An 8,348-nucleotide genomic window follows, 5' to 3' on the forward strand; every position below is an offset into this window, starting at 1 on the left:
GGAGGAAGGAAAGAAAAGGGAACTAGCTGAGAATGGGAGTCTCCCACTGAAACAGTTGCGGGAAAGGGCCTTGAGCACTCAAAAATCCCTGATTTTGTGCAAATGGACAGAGAGATTTTTATCATTATAAGATAAGTCAAAGGAAGGGAGAAGGAAGAAAGGGAAAAGTTTGGCCAAATTAGTAGAAACCATTAGGGTTTCTTGGAAAAGAATAGTTTCCAGCGGCTATAAATAAGGCCTCTTCTACCCAACAAAAGGACAACCTACATCCAGAGAGCAAGCTTCCTCTCTTACTTCCAAAATCCAGCAATTTCGTGCTCAATTTATCCTTTTCTCCCTTGTTTTTCCTCTTGGTAGATCATTCTGATACTTGACAGAACCTCTGTTAAGCTGCCGAAAAAAGACTTAAGCCACCCATTGCCTAGCCTCTCTCCTCTTCTCCACCAAAACCTCTGATAATCCTTTCCTCCTTTTCCTCTTGTTTTTCATAGAAACTCACAGCTCTTTCTCTTTACGGCTAAACTCATGACAACTTTGCTCCCATGCCATGCTAAGATTCTACCTGTAAGCACTAAAAATTCATCTGTAAGCTGTTGTTATTTTTGTTGGTGAAGGTAACCAAGGTGTTTTCTAAGGCTCTATTGTCCTTTCGAAGCATTCTTGGGACTTGATTTCTGAACTTAGGCACATGGGATAATTTCATCAGTTCGCTCCTTCTGCAGCCCATTTGTAGGCCAAGAAAACGCCCCTACAAGTGTATATATTTATTTTTTCTTCCCGTTGATAGTGCGGGTCTATCTATATTACCTGAACCAAATAAACAATATAGCTTATACAAACAGATAATGGTCTCTTTATTTATTTACTTCGATTTTATTTATTTATTTTTCATACTGATAGCACTTCGATTTTATTTATTTAAAAATGAAAGTTCTGTCATGTCACATTTATATCCATACAATAAGCTGAATTTCAACCCAGAAAAGGAAATAAATCCTCACGGAAAAGCTATATCAAATATATCCAAGGAGTTCATGCAACTTGTTTGATACGTAGTGGGATTGATCTGTGGGCATTCGTTTTATAAGTACTTAGAGTAAGCGAAAAGAGACCTCGGAATTAGAAAGACTCAGCACATGCACTTTCATACCACACTTTTCCTCTGTGTCCCTCTTTTGGTAGATGCACACCACAATTTGCAGAACACAACTCACATGTTTAACAATTAAAATAATATTTTTCTTGACCAAAAAAAAAATTATAATTATATTTCTCACCATTTTTTTTCAAGTCAGTCTTGGTAAGAGAAAAGAGGTCAATTTATTAGGTAGTCATTTGAGTCAACTCAAGTAGAGAAGGTGCGTAAATTCCACTCTCTCTTAGAAAGACTTGTGTAATGTGAAATTCAAGAAAGAAGAAAATTGAGTTTTTAACATATTAGTGTTTTGGTGTAATGTGATTCAAAAGACTTCTGATACCTAAGTTAGACTTAGAATAAGCGATTGCAAAGAAGTAAGGTTTTTAGTTTTATTAACAATTAACTTCGTTTGATGGAGGTTTGGCTTTTATACGGTCTCTGGGTGGCTGGTTTCTTGCCTTTGAGTCTATTGGGTATGTTGAGACCCTTTATTCCGGCCATCATGTTCAATTAACCATTGGACTTGGGATGTGGGATGATTAATGAGTTTAATGCACGCATAATATTTGGTCCGCCACTCACGTAACGGCTGTAATGGCATGTGACTAGGCCAAATTGGTTAGGTGCCATTATTCCGGATTGATCATGTTAGGTCTTTTCTTATATGGCCATGCGTCGGCATTATAGGTATTGAGCCGAAGTAGGGCTCGTGGGCTTTAAAGAGGAAAGAGAAAATATCACCCATAGGTCGGGCTTGAGAAAGCCCATTGGGCGGGCTGGGCTAATACTTCATTCGAAAAAAATCATAAACTTAATCATAAGGGCATTTTAGTCTAAATTTGAGATTAAACTCACTTAATTCCAATATTTTCACATCAAACCAAATTTATAAAATACTCAATAAAGTCACACAACTTAATAAGATTTTCCACAAAAATAATAAAACAAAGTATTATTTTTGAGGTTATTACATAATTAGACCATAATACGTTTTAAGAAATAATTTAAAAAAATAATAAGTATCAAAAAGATATTTTTTTTAAAGGATGGTATAAATAAATATGTAAATGTTTGGTGATGTGTTCAAGAAAAACATGATTATATTTGGTGGTAGTAGTACGATTATGTTTCGTGATATGATTATGTTTAGTGATATGATATATTGTTCATCTTATTTATATATATATATATATATATAATTGTTGTATTAATAATTGACACAAATTAATGTGCTAATCATCCAATTATAAACTAGAAATGAGTAAAGAAAAGTAAATGAAATGAAACAAATTATATATGTGATTTAAGTGATATAATCCTAATCCTAAACTCTTATTTATACATAATTATATATCTATGGCCTAACATCAAGGCATCTCATTTTCCTCAGGAAATTATTGAAACGATGTCGTCCACATCGAATCAGCGCATTATTTAGGCGTGTATCTCTTTTCCAAATGTGCTTAAGGGCAGTTTGGTTTGATAGTCTCTCATTGTGTCCTCGTGTGATTATGGTATTGGCAAGAAGTTCTTACTCTTATAATGAGTTAGCTAGAGAATAGAGATTAAGGTTTCAATCTACTATGACTAAAAATTAAAAAAAATAAAAAAATCGCATTAGGTATATATTTGTTTCTCGTCATAGACAAATTTGTTACAAATATAAACTTTTTTACTTCTCTTTTTTTTTAAAAATAAAAATTAGATGCTGGTTAGGGTTTTTTGAGAGGAAGAGAAATTACATCAATAACTCAAGAATATTACATAAGAGTCAGCATGTTAACAACGACCTCATTAAAATCTTCTTAGGTAAACCACATGGGAAAACTCCGAGCGAGGAAAGAGTGTCACACACAACAGGCTAACAAGAGAGTCCAGACAAAACAGAAATCAGAACAGTCGTCTCTAAAACAAAACTACCCACCAACAAACACAAACTTAGGGTTGAGAGTGTTATGAACTATTTTATTTAGGAGTGGCAGGGCGTTAATACGTGTATTGTACATTTGATTTTAAAAAATATGTATTTTCACTACTACATTTTACAGGTTTCCGCAAGCGAAAAGAATTTCGTCACGCAAAGTTACTTTTAGTCGCACAAATTTCTACTGACAAAAATTTCGTCGAGCATAATCCGTCGCACAAAGAGCGTGAAGAAAGATTTTGCGAGACAAATTTTCTGTATTTGTCTCCCAAAACTGTGCAACGGTTAACCATCGTTGCACAAAAGATTTAGGGACGACACAACTGTTTGTTGCGCGACAAAATATGGTTCGTCACGAGAACACTGCGCGACGGATAATATTCGTCGCGCGATTCGTGTCGCAGGCATTTGAGCCATGAATAGTTCTTCGTCGCGCAATTTATGTCTACTACGTTTGCGCGACGAAAAAGTCATTGTCGCGATATCCTTTTCGCCAAAAGACTTCGTCGCGAAGAATAAAGTATATGTTTTTTAAAAAAAATTATGTTTATTTATTTTGTAAAATGTGACTTTGCGCGACGAGAAACGTTTCGTCGTGCAAAATTAATATATATTATATAAATTTAATATTACTTTTTTTTTTCTAAAAAAATGAATTTGGTTTTTCTTTTTTGGTAATAAAATGAAATTGCAAAAAAAAAAAAAGAATTGTAAAGAATACATTTATTATATAAAATAAAATACATGTATACTACAAGAGAAAATTTTAAAAAATAATTATGAAAATAAAAAACTAGTCAAATAATGTTCCAAAATCTACATTGTTGTCTAGCACATGCGGCTCGAAGGTCTTGGGGGTCTCAGGGTCGTGGTCTGATGGGGATGCTCGGGTGGACAGGCTAGGGTCGACGCATCAAAATGCGGGACTGGAATGCGGACCGTGCAAGAGATGCAGAATCACCTACATCGACTCTAAAAGTGGCCACTGTGCTATCAAAGCAGTCCACTGTTGTTTGACTGCGATGAACGGGTCCGCCCCATCCTCGACAATATGTCCCCGGCCTCATCCCAAGAGTCTGATCCAATGTCTTCGTCAAGATCTGAAACTCAGATTATGTGGAGGATCCACAGACTCGATCGGAGTATTGGGAGGAAGTTGGGAGGCGGACTCCTGAAGAACCAACTGGCTCCTCTCCACCATCGTCGTCTATTTAAAAAAACATAAAATATAAATTAAAACATTCATATAATAACCTTTAAAATTGAATGCGTAACATAAGAATTAAAATTAAATAATACTTACATGAAGGGACTCGGCCAACTCATTCCCAGGTAGAACATAAAAGTCACCAAAGACATCGATCTCTGAGAATTTGGACCCCCCTTAAATTGAACAAGAGAAGAAAAATATTAGTACGAAAAAAATAAATTAAGAATAATGACATTAAAATAAATTAAAATTATTTTATTATTACCCGCCACCGAGCATCCAAGGCCTGGAACCTGAATGGTGGAGAAGAGTCTTCTTCTTCCTATTGCCCTTATTGACTTTGGCTTTATTCTGTTATACAAAAAATAAAACGTATTAGTTGAAATTGAAATGAAATATAAAAAATTAAATAAACATTAGTAAGAAATATATAATAAATTTGAACTTCATATTACAAATTACCACAAAATCGGGCGCCTGAAAATAAGCGCAGAGCCACGCCCAACTATCCTCCCACTCCTCAAGCTCCTTTGGGCAACCCTCCTGAAAAGCGACTTTCGGATCATCAAAAGCCTCAAAATGGTGGTGCAAGTCGCTCTTCCACTACTTGTACCTCTCAGAGAAGAATTTGTTGACGTACGCCAACGACTCGTCGTCGAGGTCCTCCAAGTTGTAGTTCGTCTGCAATAAATTAATTACATACATTAAGTAATACAAATATATAAAGTTTGAAAGAAAAAGAATTAAAAGGTAGGATACATACCGACAACTGGCCGCGCACCTCTGTCTTGATCTCGTCAGGCATGACCTTCCAAGACTTCCATTGCATCGGGCAATGGGTCTGCACGACGTGACCAATGTCGTGGGCCAAGGAGCTATGTAACTCCGGCATCGGTGCAGCTCGATGTCGCTCGTTGTATCCGATGTTGATACGACTACTGGTCAACTGAGTGACCTTCACCGTCTTCAACTGCCGACACGATCCTCGAATGTTCTTCTTAGCTGCAAAGAAATATGATATTAATAAATAACAAATTTAACTATAAAATACAAACACAAAAACAAAACAAAAACAAAAACAAATTTAACTGACTGGTTGTGACCCCGACGCATCGAGTCGATGTGGTGTAGGTGGTGTTGGCGTGCCGATGGCCGTCGGGCTAATAGGCTGCGCCACCGATGAAGCCGAGAAGCGAGCAACTGGGCCCCACAAGACCAATTGGCAAGTGGTCCATCGCTTTGGAGTAGTGGCAGCGATGTCGGCTATGCGAGGGCTCGAACTCGTGCGATCGTCACCGCCCAACGACCTCTAATCAGGTCCGACATTTGCACAATTTCATTAGTACACATACAAATTAATAAAATATACGAATATTTGTAAGCACATACAATTTTATTAAATTTTTTAACTAATTAATTAAAAGCATAGCTTGACCTAGGGTTTGTGAGTTCCGATTCACGATCCGTCGAATCCTACACAATCCTAGACCACGTGAGTTTGAGTTCGATCCAACGGTCCGAACATATCAAACCCGAAAATCGCACAATAGGCAAAATCCGTTCAAAAGTCAAATGGTAACCAAATTCCAATTCGAACACACCTACGCGCTGATGACAACTAGGGGATTGCACTGGGACCCAATGCACCATGCTACATATCTCACGTGCCATCACAAGCGCCGGCAGCACGTGAGTGTCCAAAACGATAACAATCACCGGAAAATTCTAAAAACTAAGGGCCAAGGTTCCTGCCCTAGGTTGAAAACATGAATTGGAACCATTTTTCTTCTCGGACCTACCCCGAAAAATGACCGGAATCTAAATTCAAAAATCGGCCAAACTTAGGGTTTAAATTCAAGATACCAAAACTAACAATTACTAAAATCCTATCTAATCATCAGCTAGAGCACAAAAAATAGTCCACAAACCATACATCAACTGTGGAAATTGGTGGTCGGAGGAGAGAGAACCACGGCGGAGGAGAATCTGGGAAAAGCGGGCCACGGCGGGCAAGCTTGAAGGTGACGGTGGGAAGCTCTGGGATCAAGGTTGTGGCGGCCCGGTCCAAATTCGGCGGAGTAGTGGGTTGAGGTGGCGGCGGAGAGAGAAGAGGTTTAGGGTTCTGAAATCTGAAACTCGAGGAAGAAAGAGGCAATCGCATCGTTTCTGAAATTTTAATCGATCTTGCGCGACGAACAACTTAAAGCGTAGCCCAAAATTTTTTAAAATGCATCGTGCGTGATGAAAAATAGTTAATTCCGTCGTGCAATGTTGTGAGTCCGCCAAAATTTGGGATTAGGGTTTAGGGTTTCTGCTATTTTGCTCGACGACTAGCCTAAACCATCGTGCAAGGGTCTCTATTATTTATATTGTGCGACGCAAGGCCAGCTCCGTCGTCGCGCAATGTTGTGAGTCCGCCAAAATTTGGGACTAGGTTTTAAGGTTTGTGCAATTTTGCACGACGAGGACAGGAAAGCATCACGCAACGTTGTCATGCTACCAAAGTTTGGGGTTTAGGGTTTATAGGGGGGAGAGAGAAAAGGTGAAAGGTCTTGTCGATATTGCACGACGATCATATGAATTCGTCGCGTAAAGGAATGTTCTGTACACTTTGGGCGACCGAGACAATTTATTCGTCGCGCAAGGCTGTGTTCAAGGGGAAGAGAGTGAAAGGTCGGATGAGATTGCGCGACGAAGAAGCAATAGTTTCATCACGCAAGCCTGTGTTCTTAACCCTTTGCGCGACCGAGACACTTTTTCGTCGTGCAAGCCTGTGATTCGCCAAAAATTGGACTAAGTGTTCAAGGGGGTAGAGAGAGTGAAATGTCTGGATGAGATTGCGCGAAAGAAGAAATGGTTTCGTCCGTTGCAAGCCTGTGTTCTTAATACTTTGCGTCACCGAGACACTTTATTCGTCGCGAAAACCTTAAACCCTAAACCTTAAACCTAAACCATAAATCCTAAACCCTAACACCTAAAACCTAAACTCTAAACCTAAACCCCTAAACTAGTTTTGATGATCCAACCGGCAAACCTGTCTTTTTTTTTACTTCGAGATCGTATACACCGAAAATCCGAAAGAAACAAACATTCAGGAGATCAAGTAATGGGACAAAACTTTTCGACGGTTATAAAAAAAAAAGTCACGATTTAACGGTTATTTTAACCTCCGATTTTGATGATTTTTTACAGCTACATTTCTTGACCAAATATGAATACAATGGCTAAATTTGATCTTAAATTGAAGATATTGTTTTGATGGCATACGCAAAAAACCACATAATCTTATGTTATGTTTAACGAAAATATAAATAAACTCTTCATTGTTGGGGAATATATTGTTTAGATGGCATACGCGTTCTACGAAACTAGTTTCAGTAATCCAGCCGTCAAACTTGTTTATTTATACTTCAAGATCATAGACCCCAAAAATTGGAAAAAAAATACATTCAGAGATCAAATAACGAGACAAAACTTTCTGACGATTATAAATGAAAAGTCATGATTTAACGGTTATTTGAACTCCGATTTTGATGATTTTTTACAGCTACACTTCTTGACCCTATATGAATACAATGAACCAATTCGATCGTCAATTTCAAATATATACGTGTATATATTATATTAAATTAAAATAATATATATTTGCGCGACGAGAGATATCTATTCATCGCGCAAAATGTCTTCACGCGACGGATGGTAGGTTGTCACGCAAAATTGTAACTTTACGCGATGAGTAGCTTCTGCGTCGCGCAAACTATGCTGCAACGAGGATAGATTCGTCGCGCAAGGATTTGGTGCCATTTACATATTTAGGTCAAATTGTGTATCATTTTCATTTTTTTAAAGCAATTGTGTTAATAATTTTCAAACTTTGTATCAAAAGGGTTTGGATATATTTATTTACCAATGTTTTATAACAATTTTTTTTTTCCTTTTTTCATTTTCTTGTATATCTCAATTTATTTAATAATGTCTCACGTGGTTTTTGTTGCGTTGACCTAAACTTTCATAAACTCATGAAAAGTCAATAAAAGTTAGAATTGGATACAACCCCCTTAGGTCAGATTGTTTAT

At 37.5% G+C, this 8,348-nt stretch overlaps 1 pseudogene; it reads right to left on the bottom strand.

Annotated features, from left to right (window-relative positions):
• Positions 1-3,961: 3,961 nt before the first annotated feature.
• Positions 3,962-6,433, bottom strand: LOC148917796 (uncharacterized; annotated as a pseudogene).
• Positions 6,434-8,348: the final 1,915 nt, after the last annotated feature.

This window comes from Prunus mume, linkage group LG4, assembly GCF_029339155.1.
Source record: "Prunus mume cultivar Tortuosa linkage group LG4, ASM2933915v1, whole genome shotgun sequence".
NCBI classification, from domain to species: domain Eukaryota; kingdom Viridiplantae; phylum Streptophyta; class Magnoliopsida; order Rosales; family Rosaceae; genus Prunus; species Prunus mume.